Source organism: Lutra lutra, chromosome 1 (assembly GCF_902655055.1).
Source record: "Lutra lutra chromosome 1, mLutLut1.2, whole genome shotgun sequence".
Taxonomy (NCBI): Eukaryota; Metazoa; Chordata; class Mammalia; order Carnivora; family Mustelidae; genus Lutra; species Lutra lutra.
Window position 1 is genome coordinate 161,779,265 of NC_062278.1, and position 23,239 is coordinate 161,802,503.

The window sequence follows — 23,239 nt, forward strand, 5'->3', positions numbered from 1 at the left end:
AACTTGAAGTAGTTATAAAACACAAACTCTACTAAAATTGATTCAAGAAGAAACACAAAATCTGAACAGACATATAACAAGTAAAGAGATTAAATTAGTAGTCAAAACCAGCCATAAAGGGCGCCTGGGTGGCTCAGTTGGTTAAGAGATTGCCTTTGGCTCATGTCATGATCCTGGAGTCCCAGGATGGAGTCCCACATTGGGCTCCCGGCTCCACAGGGAGTCTGCTTCTCCCTCTGACCTTTCTTCCCTCTCATGCTCTCTCTCACTTTCTCTCTCTCTTTCAAATAAATAAATAAATACATAAAATCTTAAAAAAAAAAAAAAACCCACCCATAAAGAAAAGCAAAGACCCAGATGGCTTTATTGGTAAGTTGTATCACATGTTTAAAGAAAAAATAATACTTAGGATGCCTGGGTGGCTCAGTCGGTTAAGTGTCTGCCTTGGGCTCAGGTCATGATCCCAGAGTCCTGAGACTGAGTCCCACACTGGACTCCCTGCTCAGCGGGGAGCCTGCTTCTCTCTCTGCTTGTGCTCCCTCTCTCCCTCTCTGACAAATAAATAAAATCTAAAAGAAAAATCATACTGATTCTTCATAAACTCTTCAAAACAACTGAAGAGGAAGAAGTTCCTACTTTATTCTATGAGTTCAGGATTACCATAATACCAAAATCGGACAAACCATTCTCTCTTATGTATACAAATGCAAAAATTTTCAACAATATACTAGCATACTGAAATGCCATAACACATAAAAGAATTATAACCCATGACCAAATGAAATTTATCCTAGTAATGCAAGATTATTGTTTAACATATCAATAAAAACAAAACAAAAATCATATTATCATGTAAATAAGAAGAAAAAAATTGACCAAATCCATACTTTTAAAAGATTACTTATTTACTTATTTAATTTGAGAGAACAAGAGCGAGAGAGACCATACAGGTAGAGGGAGAAGCAGACTCCCCACTGAACAGAGAGCTAGATGCCAGGCTAGATCCCATGACCCTGACATCATGACTTGAGCTGAAGGCAGATGCTTAACCGACTGAACCACCCAGATGCCCCCAAATTTTTCATGACAAAAATAATCACTAGGAATAGAAAGGAACTTCTAATTGTGTTAAAAAGCCTCTACAAAAACTCACAGCTAACATGTTTAATAAAGACCAAACGCTTTTCCCCCAAATTGAGAACAAATTAAGGATATCCACTTTCGACTCTTCTTTTTGACACTGTACAGGAGGTTGTAGCCATGGCAGTTAGGCAAAAAACTGGAAGGAAAAACAAAAGCTGGGGGTACTTTCAGGGAAAACAGCAGAGTAGGAGGATCCTAGACTCATGGTCCCAACAGATATACCTGATAACACCCACATCAGGATAAATAACCCATAAAGCAATCAGAAGGCCAGCAGAACAGACTCCTCTAAACAGCTAAATGTATAGAAGAGGTCACACTGAAGAGGACAGAAAGGGTGGAGGAGACATGGCCAGAAGGGATGATCTGGGTGGAAAGAGGAGAGGGGCAAACCCTACACAAGGCACCCCAGATACCGGAAACCTGCACAGGAAAGAGGAATCTCAATAATATCTGGCTATGACAACCAGAAGGGCTTCATGTTTCAAGTTTTTATAACCAGTGGAGCTTAACACCTAGAACTTTAAAAATTAGCAGGATCGGCTCTGGGGAGGGCAATGAGAAACTCTGTCCCGACACTTAAAAGTGCAACAAACAGCTCCACTGAGATACAGCAGAGAAGCAGCAATCTGAAAACCACCTGGGTATACAAGAAAGAAATTTATTTACTGATCTTAAGAGCTTGTGCTGGAGGGGCAGGTATCTTTGGGAAACTTCTCCAAGAACAAAATTGCCAGTGGGCACCATTTCCCTCCCAATCCATGCAGCCTATATACAGGGACACCTGTTGGAACCAGCACAGTGAGAACACTCTCCACGTAGCTTCTATTTTTTTTTTTTTGGAGTTCTTTTATTTCTTAATTGAGGTATAAGTTAACATAATATGTTAATTTTAGGCTGCAGAGTCCATTTATTTGTGAAGAGAGAGTGATTAGGTACAAACTATTAATTCAAGTACGTGTGTTAAAAAAATGAGAAGACAAGGAAACAAGTGAAAGGTAGGGGTAGGAAAAAAATAAAAAAGCTCAAATGATATAACTGTTTACATAGAAATGCAAGGACATCTAACAAAGTATTAAAGCTAGTAGAAGAACGCAGTCAGGCAGTGGTGCCTGGGTGGTTCAGTCCATTAAGCATCCCATTCCTGATTTTTGGCTCAGGTCATGATCTTGGGTCTTGAGATCAAGCCCCATGTGGTCCATGTAGCTTGTTAACAGCACACCAATCTCCTGTGACCCGCCCCCTCTAACAGGCCTTTGGCAGCATTCCATCCAAAGTGGTGCCACAAGCCGTGTATAAGCAGCCCCAACAGGGATGAGCACCAAACCAAAGTAACTCCTGCCCAGCAGAGAGAGGAAGTAAACCACATACATCAGTCTACTGGGGCCCGAGCAGTGGGCTGGGGAGCAGAAATCTGGTCTGAGAGCAGGCCTCACCTACTGATTAAAGCTTCTCAGGGAACAACATACGGAGAGTGCCCTGTAGTTTGGTGCTACCGCAGCCCTGGAAAACACCTGGTCTGATGCAGTTCAAGCCCAAGGTGGCCACAGACTGGCCCACTAACAATACAGAAACCAAACTGTGACCAGAACAGGCAAAGAGAGCCATTGCAGATGATGGGCAGAATGTAAACACGGCTCAGCCATAATAGTACGGTTCATGCAACACACATAAGAAATACACCTGAAGTTCCAGGTTCTGGTGAACAGAGGACACTGTAGTGCAGGCACTACAGGACCTCTTCTTCAAAGGGCACTACTTTCCAGAGTAGGAGACATAGCTGATTTTCCTAATGCATAGAAACAGACACAGAGACTTAGACAAAATAAGAAAAGAGGAATATGTCCAAAATGAAAGTACAGGACAAAATATCAGCAAAAGACCTCAATGAAATGGAGATAAGTGATATGCCTAATAGAGAATCTCAAAAGTAATAATCATAAAGATATTCACTGAACTTTAGAAGAGTGGAGGACCTCAGTAAGACCCTCAACAAAAAGATACAAGACGTTAAAGAGAAACAGAGATGAAGAATTCAATAACCAAAATTAAAAATACACTAGATAGAATGAAGAGCAGACTAGAAGAAATAGAAGACAACATAAGAAAAAATGTAAAAAGACCACAAATAAATGGAGAGTAAGAACATTCTACTAAAGAATGAATGGGATTACAAAAAAATTAAAGAAAAAAATAGGTGGAAGCAAGAAATAATCAATATAAAACCAAACAAACAAAATCCCAGTAGAACAGAGAAATGAAAATAAGAGCTGATTATTTTAAAGAATTAATAAAATTAAACAACAAAAACAACAACAACCCTAGCCAGACTTACCAAAAAGAAAAGAGAGAGGTACCTGGGTGGCTCAGTGGGTTAAAGCTTCTGCCTTCAGCTCGGGTCATGATCCCAGAGTCCTGGGATCGAGCCCTACATCAGGTTCTCTGCTCAGTGGGGAGCCTGCTTCCCTTCCTCTCTCTCTGCCTGCCTCTCTGCCTACTTGTGATCTCTGTCAAATAAATAAATAAAATCTTAAAAATAAAAAGAGAAGGGAGCCAAATAGATAAAATCATGAATGAAAGAGGAGAGATCACAGTCAAGACGCTACAGAAATACAAACAATTATAAGAGAATATTATAAAAAAATTATGTGCCAACAAACTGGGCAATATAGAAGAAATGGATGCATTCCTAGACATATACAAACTATCAAAACTGAAACAGGAAGAAACAGAAAATCTGACTATAACCAGCAAAGAAACTGAATCATTAATCAAAAATATCCCAACAAACAAAAGTACATGGCCAAAAAGCAGCTTTCCCAGCAGAACTATACCAGACATTTAAGGAAGAATTAATACCTATTCTTTTCAAACTGTTCCAAAAAAATAGAAATGGGAGAAAAATTTCCAAACTCACTCTATAAGGCCAGCATTGCCTTGATTCCAAAATCACACAAAGACTTCACTATAAAGAATAATTACAGTCCAATATCCCCTATGAACATGGATATGAAAATTCTCAAGAAGATACTAGCTAACTCTATCCAACAGTAGTTTAAATGAACCATAAACCACGATCAAGTGGGATTTATTCCTGGGCTAGAGGGGTGGGTCAGATAGTCACAAAGTAATCAGTGTGATACACCACATTAATAAAAGAGAAGATAAGAATCATATGATCCTCTCAATAGATGCAGAAAAAGCATCTGACAAAATACAGTATCAGTCCTTGATAGAAACTCTCAAGAGAGTAGAGATAGCTAGAATATGCCTCAACATCATAAAGGCCATGTATGAAAGAGGCTAATATCATCCTCAATGGGGAAAAACAGTTTCCATATATTTTTTAAATTCTCCTTTAATTTCTGTTTTGATTCATTCATTCTGTAGTAGTTTGCTCTTTAGCCTCCATGTATTTGTGTTCTTTCCAAATTTTTCCTTGTAGTTGACTTTGTTTTAAAGCAGTGTAGTCTGAAAATATGCTTTGAACCAGTTGAGACGTTTTCTTTGCTTTCTTATTTTGCAATTTTTTTAAAATTTTTTATTTCTTTTCAGCATAACAGTTTGAATTTGGATTGCTTTTGGAAACAAGCAGGCCAAAACACACCCAGGATCTAATGTTTAGTTTTGTTTTTTGTTTTATGGTTTTTTTGTTTTGTTTTGTTTTGGTATGGTTTTTCTTGTTTGTTTTTCCCTCTTTTTGTTGTTGTTTTTGTTCTTTTCTCTTTTCCTTTCTTCTATTCTTTTCTGAACAAAATGAAGAGCTAGAGAAATTCACTCCAAAAGAAAGAATAGGAGGTAGTACACATAGCCAGGGATTTAATCAATATTGATATAAGTAAGATGACTGAACTAGAATTTAAAACAATTATAAAGACACTAGCTGGGCTTGGAAAAAGCAGAAGACAACAGAGAATCCCCACACTGTAAAAATAAAAGAAATAAAAACTAGTCAGGTCAAAACTAAAAATGCTATTACCGAAATGCACTTCCAAGTGAAGGCTATACAAATGAAAATGAACAAGGTAGAAGAGTGAATCAGTGATACAGAAGAGAAAATGAAGGAAAATGAGGAAGTTGAAAAGAAGAGAGAAAGAAAACTATTAGATAATGAAGGAAAACTCAGAAGACTCAGTGATTCCAAATCTGGAATAGTATCTGGATATTAGGGGCCCCAGAAGATGAAGAGAGGGAGAGAAGGTTTATTTGAACAAATTGGAGCTGAGAACTTCCCTAAATTGGGTAAAGAAACAGGCATTTAAGTCTAGGAGACACAGAGAATGGCCCCTTGAAATCAATAAAAACAGGTCAACATCTTGAGAGCTAATAGTGAAGCTTTCAAATTTCAGAGATAAAGAGAAAATCCCGAAAGCAGCTTGGTTGGGGTGGGGGGAGGTCCTTAACCAACAAGGGTAGAAACATAAGGTTGGTGGCAGAGCTGTCCATGGAGAACTAGCAGGCCAGAAAGGACTGGCATGATATATTCAACGTGCTAAACTGGAAAAATATGTGATCAAGAATTCTTTATCCATCAAGCTATTATTCAGAATAGAAGGAGAGATAAAGAGTTTCCAGGACAAACAAAAACTAAAGGAATTTGTGAACACTAAAACAGCCCTGCAAGAAATACTGAAGGGGGTTCTTGGAGCAGAGAGAGCACAAAAGTAAAAAAGACAAGAAAGGAACAGAAGCAATCTAAGAACACCGACTTTACAAGGAAACAATGGCACTAAATTCACATCTTTTTTTCTTTTTTAAAGTTTTTAATGAAAACAAACTTGTATATAAAGAAAATACTTAATTGTAGCATGTATATACTAGTGTCCACATCTTTCAATAACTACTCTGAAGTAAAAGGACTAAATGCTCCAATCAAAAGACCTAGGGTATCAGAATGGATAGAAAAAACAAGACCCATGGATATGTTGCTTATAAAAGACTGATTTTAGACTCAGAGACACCTCCAGATTGAAAGTGAGGGGATGGAGAACCATTTACCATGTCAATGACATCAAAAGAAAGCTGGTGTAGCCATCCTTACATCAGACAAATGAGATTTTACCAAAGACTGTAAAAGAGATGAAGGAGAATACTATGCAATAATATAGGAGTATATCAAACAAGAATATATAATAGTTGTTAAATATTTATGTACCTTACACGGAAGCAGCCAAATACATAAATCAGTAAATAACCAAATTAAAGAAACACATTGATAATAATAGGGAACATTAACAACCCTATTCACAGCAATGGACAGCTCATCTAAGCAAAAGATCAACAAGGAAACAAGGCTTTGACACATTGGACCAGATGGACTTCACACATATAATCAGAGCATTTCATTCTAAAGGAGCAGAATACACATTCTTCCTGAGAATATATGGAACATTCTCCAAAATAGATCACACAGTGGGTCACAAATCAGACTGGTAACACAGCATATCACAAATCACAAATCAAAACTGGTACAAAGCATATTTTCAGACTACACTGCTTTAAAACTTGGAAGTCAACTACAAGGAAAAACTTGGAAAGAACACAAATACATGGAGGCTAAAGAGCAAACTACTACAGAATGAATGAATCAATCCAGAAATTAAAGCAGAATTTAAAAAATAGATGGAAACAAATGAGAATGAAAACATGACAGTTCAGAACCTTCGGAATGCAGCATAGATGGTCCTAGAGACAACTCATATAGCAATACAGGCCTTCCTCAAGAAGCAAGAAAACTCTAAAACACAAAACCTAACCTTATACCAAAAGGAACTGGAAAAAGGAAAGTCTAAGTACAGTAGGAGAAGAGAAATAATAAAGATTAGAGCAGAAACCAAACAAGCAATGGAAAAGATAACTGAAACTAGGAGCTGGTTCTTTTAAAGAATTAATAAAATTGATAACCCCCAGCCAGACATATAAAAAAGAAAAGAGAAAATACCCACATAAATAAAACTATGAAGAATGAGGAGAAATCACAGCCAACAATGAAGAAATACAAAGAATTATAAGAGAATATTATAAAAAATTATATGTCAACAAGCTAGACAATCTAAGAAAATGAATGTATTCCTAGAAACATAAATTACCAAAACTGAAACAAGAAGAAATAGAAAAGATGAACAGATGCATAGCCAGCAAAGAAATTGAAGCAGTAATTAAAAATCTCCCAACAAACTAGAGCCCATGGCCACACGGCCTCACAGCAGAATTCTACCAAACTTTTTTTTTTTTTAAAGATTTTATTTATTTGACAGAGAGAGAGACAGCAAGAGAGGGAGCACAAGCAAGAGGAGTGGGAGAGGGAGAAGAAGGCTTCCCGCTGAGCAGGAAGCCTGATGCTGGGCTTGATCCCAGGACTTGAGATCATGATCTGAGACGAAGGCGCCGCTTAACAACTGAGCCACCCAGGCGCCCCACTATTAAACATTTAAAGAAGAATTAATACCTATACTCCTGAAAATGTTCTTAAAAAAAAAAAAAGAAGAAAAAGAAATGGAAGGGTGCCTGGGTGGCTCAGTTGGTTAAGCATCTGCCTTCAGCTTAGGTCATGATCCCAGGGTCCTGGGATTGAGTCCCACATCAGGCTCTCTGTTCAGCGGGTAGTCTGCTTCTCCCTCTGCCCCTCCCCCAGTCTGTGCTTGCTCCCTCTCTGTATCTCTCTCGCAAACATACATAAATCTTAAAAAACAAACAAACGGAATGAAAACTTCCAAACTCGTTGTATGAAGCCAGCATTAGCTTGATCTCAAAACCAGACAATGATGCTACCAAAAAGGAAAATTACAGACTAATATCCCTGATGAACAAGGATGCAATAAATCTCACCAAGATACTGCTAATAGGATCCAACAGGACACATAAAGGATTATTCATTACAAGAAAGAGGGTTTAACTCCTGGGCTGCAGGAGTGGTTCACCATCCATAAGTTAATGTGATACATCACATTAATAAAAGAAAGGACAAGAACCGTATGATCCTCTCAATAGATGTAGAAAAAGCATCTGACAAAATTCAGCATCCTTTCTTGATAAAACCTCTCTGAAAAAAAAAAAAAAACACACAACAAAAACAAAAAAACCTCTCTGCTGGGCAGGGATGGAGAGAACATACCTCAGTATCATAAAAACTATATATCAAAATACCCACAGAGAGTATCATGCTCAACAGGGAAAAACTGAGAGCTTTCCCCCTTAGGTCAGGAAGATAAATAGATGTCCACTGTCACCACTGTTGTTCAACATAGTACTGGAAGTCCTAGCATCAGCAACCAGACAACAAAAGGAAATAAAAGGAATCCAAATTGGCAAAGAAGCAGTCAAACTTTCAATCTTCTTGGAGGACATGATACTCTATGTTGAAAACCCAAAAGACATCACCCAAAATTGCTAGAATTCAGCAAAATCCCAGGATATAAAATCAATGCATAGAAGTCAGTTACATTTCTGTACACTAAGTCAGGAAAAAGAGAAATCAAGAATCAATCCCATTTACAATTGTACAAAAAAAGAGTAAGATACCTAGGAATAAGCCTAACCAAAGACATAAAGGATCTGTACTCTGGAACTACAGAACACTTATAAAAGAAATTGAAAATGACACAAAGAAATGGAAAACCATTCCATGCTCATCGACTGGAAGAACAAATATTGTTAAAACCTCATGCTACCCAGAGTAATCTACACATTCAATTCCTTCCCTATCAAAATACTTTAAGCATTTTTCACAGAGCTGGAACTAACAGTCCTAAAATTTGTATGGAACCACAAAAGATCCTGAATGGCCAAAAGAATGTTGAAAAAGAAAACCAAATGTGGAGGCATCATAATTCCAGATTTAAGCTCTATTACAAACCTATATCATCAAAACAGTATGGAACTGGCACAAAAAGAGATACAAAGGTCAATGGAACAAAGTAGGGAACCCAGAAATGGACCCTCAACACTATGGTTAGCTAAACTTCCACAGAACAGGAAAGAGTATCTAATAGAAAAAAAGATAGTCACTTCAATAAAGGGTGCTGAGAAAACCAGATAGCCACACCCAGGAGAATGAAACTGGAACATTCTCTTATACCATTCACAAAGATAAACTCAAAATGGATGAAAAGACCTCAGTGTGAGACAAGAATCCATCAGAATTCTAGAGGACAACAAAGGCAGTAACCTCTTCAACCTGAACCGCAGCTACTTCTTGCAAGACACATCTATAAAGGCAAGGAAAACAAAAGCAAATATGAACTAATAGGGCTTCATCAGCATAAAAAGCTTTTGTACGGGGCGCCTGGATGGCTCAGTGGGTTAAAGCCTCTGCCTTTGGCTCAGATCATGATCCCAGGATCCTGGGATCAAGCCCTGCATCAGGCTCTCTGCTCAGCGAGGATCCTGCTTCCCCCCTCTCTCTCTGCCTGCCTCTCTGCCTACTTGTCATCACTGTCTGTCAAATAAATAAATAAAATCTTAAAAAAAAAAAAAAAGCTTTTGCACAACAAAGGAAACGGTTGACAAATCGGAAAGGCAACCTATGGGAGGGGAGAAGATATTTGCAAATGTCTTATCAGACAGTGTCCAAAGTCTGTAACAAACTCATCAAACTCAGAAATTGTGCCATTTACAATAACATGGATGGAATTAGAGAGTATTATGCTAGGTGAAATAAGTTAGTCAGAGAAAGACAAATGCCATATGCTTTCACCTATGTGGAATTTAAGAAACAAAACAGATGAACACAAGGGAAGGGGAGGAAAAAGAAAATAAGATGAAAACAGAGAAGGAGGCAAACCATAAGAGATTCTTATCTATTCTATCTCTTCTAGCAATTTATCTATTCTAGCGAATACTGAGGATTGCTGAAGGGAAGGTGGGTGGGGGGATGTAGTAATTTGGGGATGGGCATTATGGAGGGTACATGATGTGATGAGCACTGGGTGTTATATGCAACTGATGACTCACTAAATTTGAAGCTAGTGATACATTATATATTAACTAAATTGTATTTAAATAAATTTTTTAAAATACCAGCTTTCAAAGAGCCAGAACAAGCATTTCTAAATTTGTATGGGATGACAAAAATCCCCAAACAGCTAAAGCAATACCGAAAAAGACAAAGCAGGAAGCATCATGATTCCAGATTTTGAGCTATATTCATAGCTGTGATCATCAAGACAGTATGGCACTGGTACAAAAACAGACATATAGATCAATGGAATAAAACAGAAAACCCAGAAATGGACCCACAATTCTGTGGTCAACTAACCTTGACAAAGGAGGAAAGAATTAGGGCGCCTGGGTGGCTCAGTGGGTTAAAGCCTCTGCCTTCAGCTCAGGTCATAATCCCAGGGTCCTGGGATCGAGCCCTGCATCGGGCTCTCTGCTCAGTGGGGAGCCTGCCTCCCCCCACTTCTCTGCCTGCCTCTCTGACTACTTGTGATCTCTGTCTGTCAAATAAATAAAATCTTAAAAAAAAAAAAAAAGAAGGAAAGAATTTTCAGTGGAAAAAAAGACATTGTCTTCAACAAATGGTGTTGAGAAAGCCGGACAGCAATATGCAGAAGAATGAAACTGGACTACTTCTTTATACTATACACACAAATAAATTCAAAAGGGGTGAAAAACCTCAATGTGAGACAGGAATCCATCAAAGGCCTAGAGAAGAACCAGACAGCTACCTCTTTGATCTCAGCCACAGTAACTTTTTGCTAGACATGTCTCCAAAGGCAAGGGAAATAAAGGCAAAAATGAACTACCAGGAATTCAAGATTAAAAAACTTTGCACAGCAAATGAAACAGCTGACATAACTAAAAGGCGACCTATGGGATAGGAGAAGATATTTGCAAATGACATATCACATAAAAGGCTAAAAAGAACTTACCAAACTCAACACACACACACACAAAAAACAACAACAAAGAATCCAAACAAACAAACAAACAAAAAAACCCCACAAAAAAAAAAAAAAAAAAAAAAAAAAACAGAAAAAAAGGGCAGAAGACAGGAACAGACACTTCTCCAAAGAATATATCTTCTTTGATAGCCAACAGGCACATAAACAGATGCTCAACCTCACTTGGAATCACTTGGCATCAGGGAAATAAAATCAAAAGTGTGATAAAATATCACCTCACACCTGTCAGAATGGCTAAATTAATAACACAAGAAAGAGCAAGTGTAGCTGGGGATGTGGAGAAAGGGGAACCCCCTTGCACTGCTGGTGGGAATGCAAATTGGTGCAGCCACTGTGGAAAATAGTATGGATATTCCCCCCAAAAGTTAAAAATAGAACTACTTTACAATCCGGCAATTGCATTGCTAGGTATTTACCCAAAGGATACAAAAGTGCAGATTCAAAAGGATACATGTAGCCCAGTGTTCCAGTATTATCAACAATAGCCAAGCATGGAAAGAGCCCAAATATCCACTGACTGATGAAGGGATAAAGATGTGGTATATACATACAATGGATTACTCAGCCATCAAAATGAATGAAATCTTGCCATTTGCAATGAAATGGATAGAGCTAGAGTGCATCATGGTAAGCAAAATAAGACAGCCAGAGAAGGACAAATACCATAAAATTTCACTCATACGCAGAATTTAAGAAACAAAACAGATAAACATATGGGAAGGAGAAAGAAAAGAGGGAGGGAATAAACCATGAGACTCATAGAGAACAAATTGAGGGTTAACAGAAGGAGGTGGGAGGTGGATTGGGTTATATGGGGGATTGGTATTAAGGAGGGCATCTGGTGTGTTGAGTGCTGGGGGTTATATGGAAGTGACGAATTATTATATTTGACTTCTGAAAATACTATTAGACTACATGTTAAATAACTAGAGTTTAAATAAAAAATTGAGGAAAAAATAGGGGTACCTGGGTAGCTCAGTTGGTTAAGCATCTGCCTCCAGCTCAGGTCATGATTCTCAGAGATCCCTGCTTCTCCCTCTCCCTCCCTCCCTTCCTTCCTCTCTCTCAAATAAATACAGGATATCTTTTTAAAAAATCAACAATAAATAAGTAAGAAAATGGGTTAAGGAAACTTAGCAACACCTTCAAACATAATAACATTTGCATGGTAGGTATCCCAGAATGAGAAGAGAGAGAAAAGGGAGCAGAACATGCATTTGAAAAAATAATAGCTGAAAACTTCCCAAATCTGGGGAAGGAAAGAGAAAACAAAAATCCAGATCCAGGAAATAAAGAGAGCCCCCCAAAAATTAACAAAGGAGGTCCACAACAAGACACATAATAACTAAAATGGCAAAAACTAGTGATAAAGAGAGTTTTAAAAGCAGCAAAAGAGAAGAAAACACATAAGGGTAATTCTATAAGGTTATCAGTGAATTTTTCAGGAAAAACCCTGAACACCAGAAGGGAGTGATATCATATATTCAAAGTGCTGAAAGGAAAAACTCTGCAGCCAAAGAATAGTCTATCCAGGAAGGCTATCTTTAAAAATAGGTGAGACAGAGTTTCCTGGTCAAAAAAAGTTTAAAGGAATTTATCACCACTACACCATACTTACAAGATGTATTAAATGGGACTTTCTGAGCAGAAAGGAAAGACCATAAAGAGGAATAAGAAGAGTAGGAAGCAAAATGAAGTAAATTAAGTATACATATAACATTCAGGCAAGAAATTCACAAAACATAAGGATATTAAGTATGACATCATACACCTAAAACATGGGTGGGAGAACAACAAAAATTTAGTGCTTTTAGAATGGGTTCAAACTTAAGCAACTATCAACTTAATGTAGAGTACTACATATAAGATGTTATATATAAACCTAACGGTAACCACACATCAAACCTGGTAACAAGTATGCAAAAACTAAACAGAAAGAAATCCAAGAATATCACTAAAGAAAGCCAGCAGACCCAAGAGAGAAGGGAGAGCAAGAGAAGAAAGGAACAGAAGACCTGCAAAAACAAACATAAAACAAGTAACAAAATGGCAATAAATACATACCTATCAATAATTACTTTGACTGTAAATGGACTAAATGCTCCAATCAAAAGATACTGGGTGATGGAATAGACAAAAACCCAAGACCCATCTATATGCTGCCTACAACACATTCATTTCAGCCCTAAAGACACAGGTAGATTCAAAGTGAAGGAACAGAGAAGCACTTATCATGCAAATGGAAGTGAAAAGAAAACGAAGGTAGCAATACTTTTATCAGACAAAATTGACTTTAAAACAAATACTAACAGTAGACAAAGAAGGACACTACATAATTATAAAGGGGACAATCTAACAAGAAAATACAGCAACTGTAAATATTTATGTAGCCAATACGGGAGAACATAAATACATAAAGGAGGTAATAATAACCATAATAGAGAAAATCTATAGTTGTACAATACTAAGGAACTTTAACAACACACATCAACAAATAGAGCATCCAAAAAGAAAACCAACAAGTAAACAATGGATATGAATGACACATCAGACCACATGGATCTCAAGATATATTCAGAATATTCCAACCTAAAAGAGCAGATTATGCATTCTTTTCAGGTACACATGGAACATTCTCCAGAACAGATCAAATGTTAGGTCACAAAACAAGTTTCAACAAATTCCAAAAGATCCAAGTTATACCATGTAACTTTTCTGACCACAATGCTATTAAACTAGAAATTACATATATAAGAAAAACTGAAAAGAACACAAATACATGGAAATAACATGTGAATAAATAATTAATAGATTAACCAAGAAATCAAAAAAGAAATAAAAAAAATACATGGAGGAAAATGGAAATGAAAACACAACAGTCCAAAATCTTTGGGATGCAGCAAAAGCTTTTCTAAGAGGGAAGTTAATAGTAATACAAGCCCACCTCAACAACAGAGAAAAATCTCAGACAAAAAAATTAACCTTACACTTAAAGGAGCTAAAAAAGTAAAGATTAAAGAAAATCCAAAAGAAGGAAGGAAGGAGGAAGGAAAGAAACAGAACGGATCAATAAAACAGAGATCTCATTCTTTGAAAAGATCAACAAAATTGATAACCTTTTGTCACACTCACTGTGAGAGAGAGGACTCAAACACACACAGAAATGAAAGAGGAGAAACACCACCACAAAAATACAAAGGTTTATAAAACAAAAATTATATCCCAACAAACTGAACAACATAGAGAAATGGATACTTTTCTAGAAATATGTAACCTCTCAAAACTGAATCAGGAAGAAATAGAAAATTTAAGCAGATGAATTACCAGAAATGAAATTGTTGAGTAATCAAAAAACTTCCAACAAACAAAAGTCCAGGACTAGATGGCTTCAGAGGGGGAATTCTACCAATATTTAGAGAAGAGTTCATATCTATTCTTTTCAAACTATTCCCAAAAAATGGAAAAGGAAGGAAAGTTTCTATCATTCTGTGAGACCAGCATTACCCTGATACCAAAACCAAATAAATACACCATTAAAAAAAGAGAACTACAGGCCAGTATCCCTGATGAACACAGATACACAAGTCCTCAATAAAATACTAGCAAACTAATTCCAACAACATATTAAAATAATCATTCACCATGAACAAGTGGAATTTATTCAAGTGTGATTCAATAGTCACAAATCAGTGTGATACATCACATCAACAAGAGATAAAACAAAAACCATATGATCATTTCAAAAGATGCAGAAAAAGTAAGTGGCGAAGTATAACATCCATTCAGAAAAAAACAAAACAAAACACACAACAAAGTAGGTGTAAAGGGAACACACCTCAACATCATAAAGGTCATATATGAAAAACCCACAGCTAACATAAATGAAGAAAAACTGAGAGCTTTCTACCTAAGAGCAGGAAAAAGATGTCCATTCTCACCACTTTAATTCAACATAGTACTACAAATCCTAGCCAAAGTAATCAGACAAAAAAAAAAGAAAAAAGAATCCAAATCAGTAAGAATGAAGTAAAATTTTCACTATTTGTGAATGACATGATATTATATATTAAAAAAATCCTAAAGACCCCACTTAAAAAGAAAAAAAAGAAAAACTACCAGAACTAATAGATGAATTCAGTAAGGTTGCAGGACACAGAAAAATCACAGAAAAATCCACTGCATATTTATACACTAATAATGAAGCAACAGAAAGAGAAATTAAGAAAACAATGTCAGGTTGCCTGGATGGCACAATCGGTTGGGCATTCAACTCTTGGATTCAGGTCAGGTCGTGATCTCAGAGTCATAAGATCTAGCCCTACACGGGGCTCCCCAATCAGCATGGAGTCTGCCTGAAATCTCTCTTTCTCTACCTTTGCTCTTCCCATTTGTGCTCTCTCTCTCTCCACCATAAATAAATCTTAAAAAAAAAAAAAAAAAAGGAAAGAATCCTATTAATCCTATTCACAATTGCACCAAATACAATAACATATCTAGGAATAAACTTAACCAGAGAGATGAAAGACCTGTACTCTGAAAACTATAAAACACCAATGAAAGAAACTGAAGATAAATACAATTGGAAAGATATTCTATGCTCATGGATTGGGAGAACAAATTTTATTAAAATGTGGATATTACCCCAAGTAATTTACATACTTAATATAGTTCTTACCAAAATACAAAAGCATTTTTCACAGAACCAGAACAATCCTAAAATTTGTACAGAACCACAAAAGACCCTAAATAGCCAAAGCAACCTTGAAAAAGAACACACTGAAGGCATCAGAATCCCAGATTTCAAGTTATACTACAAAACTGTAGTAATCAAAATAGTTGGTAATCACACATAAAACAAACAGACCAATGGAGCAGAACAGAAAACTTAGAAATAATCCCACGATTATCTGGTCAATTGATCTTTGACAAAGGAGGCAAGAATATGCAATAGGAAGTAGTTTCTCCAACAAATGGTGCTGGGAACACTGTTGAGAGCCACACACAAAAGACTGAAACTGGACCACTTTCTTACATCATATACAAAAATAAACTCAAAGTGGATTGAACACCTAAATGTGAGACCTGAAACAAAAATCCCATGAGACAGCACAGGGGATAATTCTCTGAAATTGGCTGTAGCAACATTTTTCTACGTGGGTCTCCTGAGGCAAGGGGAACAAAAGCAAAAACAAACTGCTGGTACCACATCAAATAAAGGGTTTCTGCACAGCAAAGGAAAAAATCAACAAAACTAAAAGAAACCTACTGAACGGGAAAAGATATTTGCAAATGACATATCTGATAAAGCGTTAGTATCCAAAATATATGAAGAACTAATAAAACTCAATACCAAAAGAAAAGAAAATAATCCAATTTGAAAATGGGCAGAAGGCATGAACAGACATTTTTCTGAAAAAGATATCCAGATGGCAAACAGACATGAAAAGACGCTCAACATAACTTATCTTCAGGTAAATGCAAATCATTACCACATGAGATATTACCTCACATCTGTCAGAATGGCTAAAATAAAAAACACAAGAAATAACAACTGTTGGCCAGGATGTGGAGAAAAAGGTACCCTCATGTACTGTTGGTAGGAATGCAATCTGGTGCAGCCACTCTGGAAAACAGTTTGGAGGTTTCTCAAAAGATTAAAAATAGAATTACCATACAATATAGTTAATTCCACTACTGGGTATTTATCCAAAGAATACAAAAACACTAATTCAAAGAAATATGTGCACCTCTATGTTTATTGCACTGTTACTTACAATAACCAAATTGGGGAAGCAATCCAAGTAGATGAATGGATAAAGATGTGGACAGTATGTGTGTGTGCGTGTGTGTGTGTGTGTGTGTGTGTGTGTATACATATATACACACGCATATGTACAGTAAAATATTACTCTCATTTGCAACAACATGGATGGCTTTAGAGAGTATAATGTTAAGTGAAATAAATCAGTCAGAAAGAGACAAATATCACATGATTTCACTCATGTGGAATTTCAGAAAATAAAAAAAAATGAATAAAGAGAGAAAGAGACCAAAAAACCACACTCTTAAATAGAAAACTGATGGTTACCAGAGGAGAGATGGGTGGAGGGAAGAGTAAAACAGGTGAAGGGGATTAAGTGTACACTTATCCTGATGAGCACTAAGTAATGTACAGAACTGTTCACTGACTGTACTGTACACCTGAAGTTAATATAACAGTGTATGTTAATTATAGTGGAATTAATCTTTGAAAAGAGAACCCATATGGGAAAGGAAAAGAAGAAATGGAAATATTTCTATTTGCAAATGACATAATACGCATATAGGAAATCAAAAATACTCAACTAAAAGCTATTAGAACTAATAAAAGAGTTCAGCAAGATTGGAGGATATAAGATCAGTTTGCAAAAATTAATGGTATTTCTATAGCAGAAATGAACAAATCAAATATAAAATTAAATAATATATACTTATATTTATAATCTCATGGAAAATAAAATACTTACAAATGAATTTTCAAAGGAAAAACAAAACTTATACCCTGAAAACTACATTGCTAGAAGAAATTAAGGATTTAAGTAAATGGAAAGACCCTCTGTCCAGGGATCAGAAAACAAAATATTGTCAAATGACAGTACTCCCAAATTATATGAAGATTCAATACAAACCCTATTAAAATCCCGTCTGGCTTCTTTACAGAAATTGAAAAGCTAATCCTAACATATGGAAACTGAAGAGGCCCAGCATAGCCAACAAGATCTTGAAAAAGAATAAACTGGAAGACACACTCTTAATTTCAAAACTTAATTCATAAAGCAGCAGTCATCAAGAAAGTGTGGTGCGGGTATAAGAGCAGACATAGAGATTAATTAAATAGAATTAAGAGTCCCAAAATAAACCCATATATCTATGCTCAGTTTATTTTTGACAAGGAGGCCAAGACCACTTAAGGGGGAAAGAATAGTTTTTTTCCACAAATGGTGCTGGGGTAACTGTTAAGTTCACATAAATAGGAATGAAGTTGGACCCCTAAATAATGCAATTTATAAAACTTAACTAAAAATTACCCGCAGACCTATCAAAGAACTGATGAATGGATACAGAAGAGGTAGTATAAATATAATGGATTATTACTCAGCCATCAAAAAGAATGATATCTTGCCATCTGCCAATGATGTGGATGGACCTAGAGGGTTTTATGCTAAGCAAAGTAAGTCAGTCAGGGAAAGACAAATACCACATGAGAGCACTCATATGTGGAATTTAAGAAACAATACAGATGAATGTAAGGGAAGGGAAGGAAAAATAAAGTAAGACAAAATCAGAGAGGGAGGCAAACCATAAGCATTCTTAACTATAGGACACAAACTGAGGGTTGCTTGAGGGGAGGTAGATGGAGGATAGTGTAAATGGGTGATGGGAGTTAAGGAAAGCACTTGATGTAATGTGCACTGGATGTTATATGCAACTGATGGATTATTAAATTCTACCCTTGAAAATAATAATATACTAAATGTTAATTAAATTGATTTTAAGTAAATTAATTAAATGTAGACCTAAAGATACTAGCTAAAACTATAAAACTGTTATTAGAAAAGGCAAGTAAAGATGAGAAAAGATAGAGGAAGAGTAAGGGACCCTATTTCAACCGGAACCCTGAATTGAGCTGGGTATCAACAAGACTTTGAACACCCACAAAATGAGCCTGAATAAGCCTGAGAAGTAAGAAGAGACATCTGGATCTATACAAACAGAATATCTCCAGCAGTTGGTTTCCAGGTATGAAGTGGGGAACAGTGATTCTGCGGGGAGATATGCATCCACCAGGAAATATAAATGGCATGACCTATCTCAGGAAATGGAGACCCACAGCACAATAAGCATCAAAACTAAGCCTCCAAGCAGACCTTTTCTGAAGCAGCTGTTATAGAAATGTCTGAAGAGGTCAGTGAAGTATCTGGACAGCGGTGATGAGAAGACTGACAGACAGGAAACTGAGGGCAAACGCCAGGAATGTGGCAAAGGATTCCAGGCCTTCGACCAAAGAAAAGGTTAGGCCAGCTTCTACAACCTTGAACACGGAGAAGACCCCAGGGCCTTTTGGACTCTGGATGAAAGACCTAGAGCACAGAGCACAGTAAGGACATGGGAGGCCAGTGAGCTGAATCTGCAAGGTTAAATTCAGGTATCCTAATGCCTCAGGGTTTCTCCATGTCCCAACTAGCTTTTGAGAACAGAAGAAAAACTTCACTCATCCCAAACCCAAGAGGAAACCTGAGCTGATCAGGCCTCTTCTCCCAGAGCTTCATACCTTATCCCAGTCTCGATCCCACAGTGAAAATGGCTTTGTAAAGCACAGGGAAAATCCCAAGCAATTATCGGGGCATTTTCCAGGGGCATTCTTTTTTTCCTTCTTCTCTTTTCATTCTTTCTTTCCTTCCTCCTTCCCTCCCTTACTCCCTCCCTTTCATCCTTTTGCTTCTTCAACTCATACACAATGTGGTTTTGCTTTCTTTTAAAATCCTCGTTAAGCAGTCTCTTACTCTTGTGTTTTTCCTACCAGTGTCAGGGTACATATGCTTTATTTTATACACTGGTAAGGAAACAAGAAAAACTGCTTCCAGTACATAACTGGAATGTTATGTTAAACAAATCCATCAATTAAAGAAATGAACTCAAACCTAGCGTCCCAAACTTGGTTTCTCCACACCATTCTCCAGTAAACGGAACTAGGGCTCCCTGGAGAAGTGGTGGTCTTCAGGGCTAGGGAGGGAGAGATACAACACAAGCATTCTGTGGTACCGGAAAGTCAGGGAAAGACACCAAAATGGATGTGGGCACTTCAAGGGGAAATAGGAGCCAACTGCAAAGAGCGCCCAATGGCCCAGGCTAGAATAATTCAAGTAACAAAATAATATCAGCACTGCATCAGAGCTCAAAGGATACATACCCAACACCACACACTGATATAACTAACTGAATAAACAAAACAAAGGGAAACAAGGCACAACTCTTCCTCAGAAAGTATTCCAATTAATAACTGCAAGGGGAATAACAGAAATGAAAGTCACCTTTAGACCATTACACTAATAAGATCCACCAGGAAGGCTAATTAGTAGGTGAAACTTAAGGAGAAACAGGATATTGTTATGCAAGGTCTCAAAGTATCTTCCCTCAAATAATTGCTAGTTACAAAGGGAAAGACAGTATCTTTACAGGGGTGACCCGTGGCAGACACCACTAGATCAAAATTAATATCAACAGTAATAGGACATATCGACACCATCCTAATCGAAGCAGGAGAAAATGTCTGACAAAAACAAAGTGAGGAGCATTCTAAAAATACCAGCACAACATACTTCAGAAGCATTGAGGTCACGAAGAACAGGGAAAGATGGAGAGACCGTCACATACTAAAGGAAAACTTGGAGACATGACTACTAAACGCAACGAGGGATTCTAGACTGGATCCTGGAACAGAAAAAGGTCACTAGTGAGAAGCTGATGACCTCTGAATAGTAAAGTCAGCAGTTTAATTAACAGTACTGCGCCACTGTGAAATTCTTAAGTTTGATGACTGTTCTGTGGTTATGCAAGATGTTAACTTTTTAGGCAAACTGAGCGAAGACTATAAGGGAACTCTACAATTGAGTAATCTACAATTACTCAAAAGAAAAAAGTTTTTTGAATTGAGGAAGTGTGTTACCGTTTTTCTCTGATTTACTTTTTTCTTAGCTTAAAAATTAACTTGGCAATCAAAGATACCAAATACTGTCATTCTTGTCTCCAATTTAGAGTCATTCTTTTATTAACTTAACAATATCTACTGAGCACCTACTATGCCCCAGGCACTAAGGTCTCTGTGGTGAATGATACAAAATAATAATAATAATAATGATAATAATACCGCCTTCCAGAGCTCACAGGAAGACAGCCAATGAAGTGTAGATATGTTAACAGGTATGTTAACAGTGTCCAGAGCAATGCAGTTTAATAAAACAAGAAAGGAGGCTAAAAGTTTTAAGATCTGGGAAGGAAAACATTCTGATCATTACGACCCACAGGAAGGATTACGGTTTTTAACCAAAATTCCTCTGCCTTTCTCCAGCATTAACACGACATGTAAGAGCACCCTTATTCACCAGACTCTCAGTACACCCAGAGATACAGACACGTGCAAACAGACGCCAAGTCCTCTGAAATTCATTCCTCAAATTACAACTAAAACCACTTGCTGACGTTTCCCTGCAAATTTTCACTCTTGAACTACAAAGAGTTTGAAACAAGATGGTTTCTTTCCTGGCCACCCCTTTTAACCTAGAAGGAGACCACTCTGGTTTCCGGGGCCTACGCAGGTCAGAGACAGTACGGAGTTTTAAGTTAGAGCTGTACCTTCTGTTTAAAAATTCCCCTTTATTAAAATAAAATCTGTACAAAAAAAAACCTATATCACAAAAATAAAAAACTTCCCCCTCGGACACTTCACTTTTCATTCTGAAAAGAGACAATCACCCTAATAAACAAGACTGCTATTTTTCTTCACAAACGTCACTTGTTGCGCTTTATGTAACACAGCTTAATGCAATGTGTGCTAAGGAAAATAAACTGCAAACAAAGTGTTTTCTATCCATCACAGTCAGAAATATGTCTTAGGATGCCATAATGCTGGCACCAATTCTGACCACCAAGTGAACAAATGCATTCCGCCGGAATTTTCAAGAGGCAAGAGTATGACTGTGCTTAATGCCACTGAATGATGCCACACTTTAAAATGGTTAAAATGGTAAATTTTATTGTAGCCTACGGTAAATAATATGCATATCTTATCACAGCATTACTGTATCACAAGAATACTAAAAGAAGTTTTTAAAAGCAATGGTATGATCCAATTTCGTAATAAATAAACAAACATATATTTATGTGTATGAGTTTGCATAATTATGAACAAATTTAAACTGTCAGGAAGCATCCAGACGAAACTATTTGCGGACTGCGGTTTACTCTTACTTTTCTGGCACTCACCCGCGTCACCTAATTGTCCATAATGAGTAGCTTTGTTCGCGTAATTGGGAGAAAGGATAAAGCGCAGAAGCCATTACTCCCAACTCTCTGCCCCGGGCTGCAAAGCACTTCCAGATACGCGCCTCCCCGAGGCGGGCACCGGCTTCCCGGCTAAACCACCCGCCCCGGGCGCAGCCTCCAGGCCCGGCCTCAGCCGCCTCCCGCCCCCTTACTCTCAGACCGGGAGGAGCCAAACACCCCCGCCGCCCTCCCGAACCCTGCGCCAGCCAGCGGGCCCAGACGCCCCAGCGCCCCGCCCGGCCGCTCACCGACTCCCCAGGCCCCCGCCAGCTCGTCCTGAGACCACACCACCGCGCCACGGCCTGTTGCCCCGCGCCGGTCTCTCCGTCAGCCCGGGGCGCGCACGCGCGCCGCCGCCCGGGTCCTCGGCAGCCTCTCTAGGAAGCCGGGAGGGCCAGCGTCTCGGCTTCTCCCTGGCGCCGGTGCAATACCCGCCAGCCTGTGAGCGCCTGGCTGGTCCCCAACACTCCCCCCGAGACCCGCGCCCCGGGCGCCTGCCCTCCACTCCTCAATCCAATGCCCTGTCAGGCTCCAGAGCTCTACGGGCCTTGCCCAATTTGACCACATCCCTTGCAAGTGTGTGCCTCGCTGCCCTCCAGGCCTTCTCCTCCCCACCCCAGCGCCCGCCAAGAACGGGATCCAAAACTAGAGGTCAAAATAGGGAGGCACTAAGTTCTAGCTGACTGGTTCTGGCCAAAGGGAGAGTTGTTAAGGGGGCCACAGGATGCTGATTTCCGACCACAGGGGCACAAAAACTGTACCTTCCCGTGGCTTCCAGGGGTTTTCTTCTGAACAAAATTCAACTGAGTACATTTTATTTTATTTTTTTTTTTTAAAGATTTTATTTATTTGACAGAGAGATCACAAGTAGACGGAGAGGCAGGCAGAGAGAGAGAGAGAGGGAAGCAGGATTCTTGCTGAGCAGAGAGCCCGATGTGGGACTCGATCCCAGGACCCTGAGATCATGACCTGAGCCGAAGGCAGCGGCTTAACCCACTGAGCCACCCAGGCGCCCAACTGAGTACATTTTAAAGATCTCCTTGGCTTTTATTCAGGAGTTCACCAATTGGGCAGCATCCAGTCTAGCAGACAGAAAGAATGGAGCTGGA

General features: G+C 38.2%; 1 protein-coding gene across 4 annotated transcripts in view; it reads right to left on the minus strand.

The window, feature by feature from the left end:
- ZNF445 (zinc finger protein 445) overlaps nucleotides 1-22,510 on the minus strand; it is a 39,173-nt gene extending 16,663 nt beyond the window's left edge. For 3 of the 4 annotated variants that reach the window (XM_047742342.1, XM_047742354.1, XM_047742335.1), the window contains exon 1: nucleotides 22,379-22,510. The gene's annotated coding sequence lies outside the window, so the exon portion shown is untranslated. The remainder of the gene's footprint in view (nucleotides 1-22,378) is intronic. The other variant, XM_047742347.1, reaches the window with a different exon arrangement.
- Between the last annotated feature and the right edge of the window lie 729 nt (nucleotides 22,511-23,239).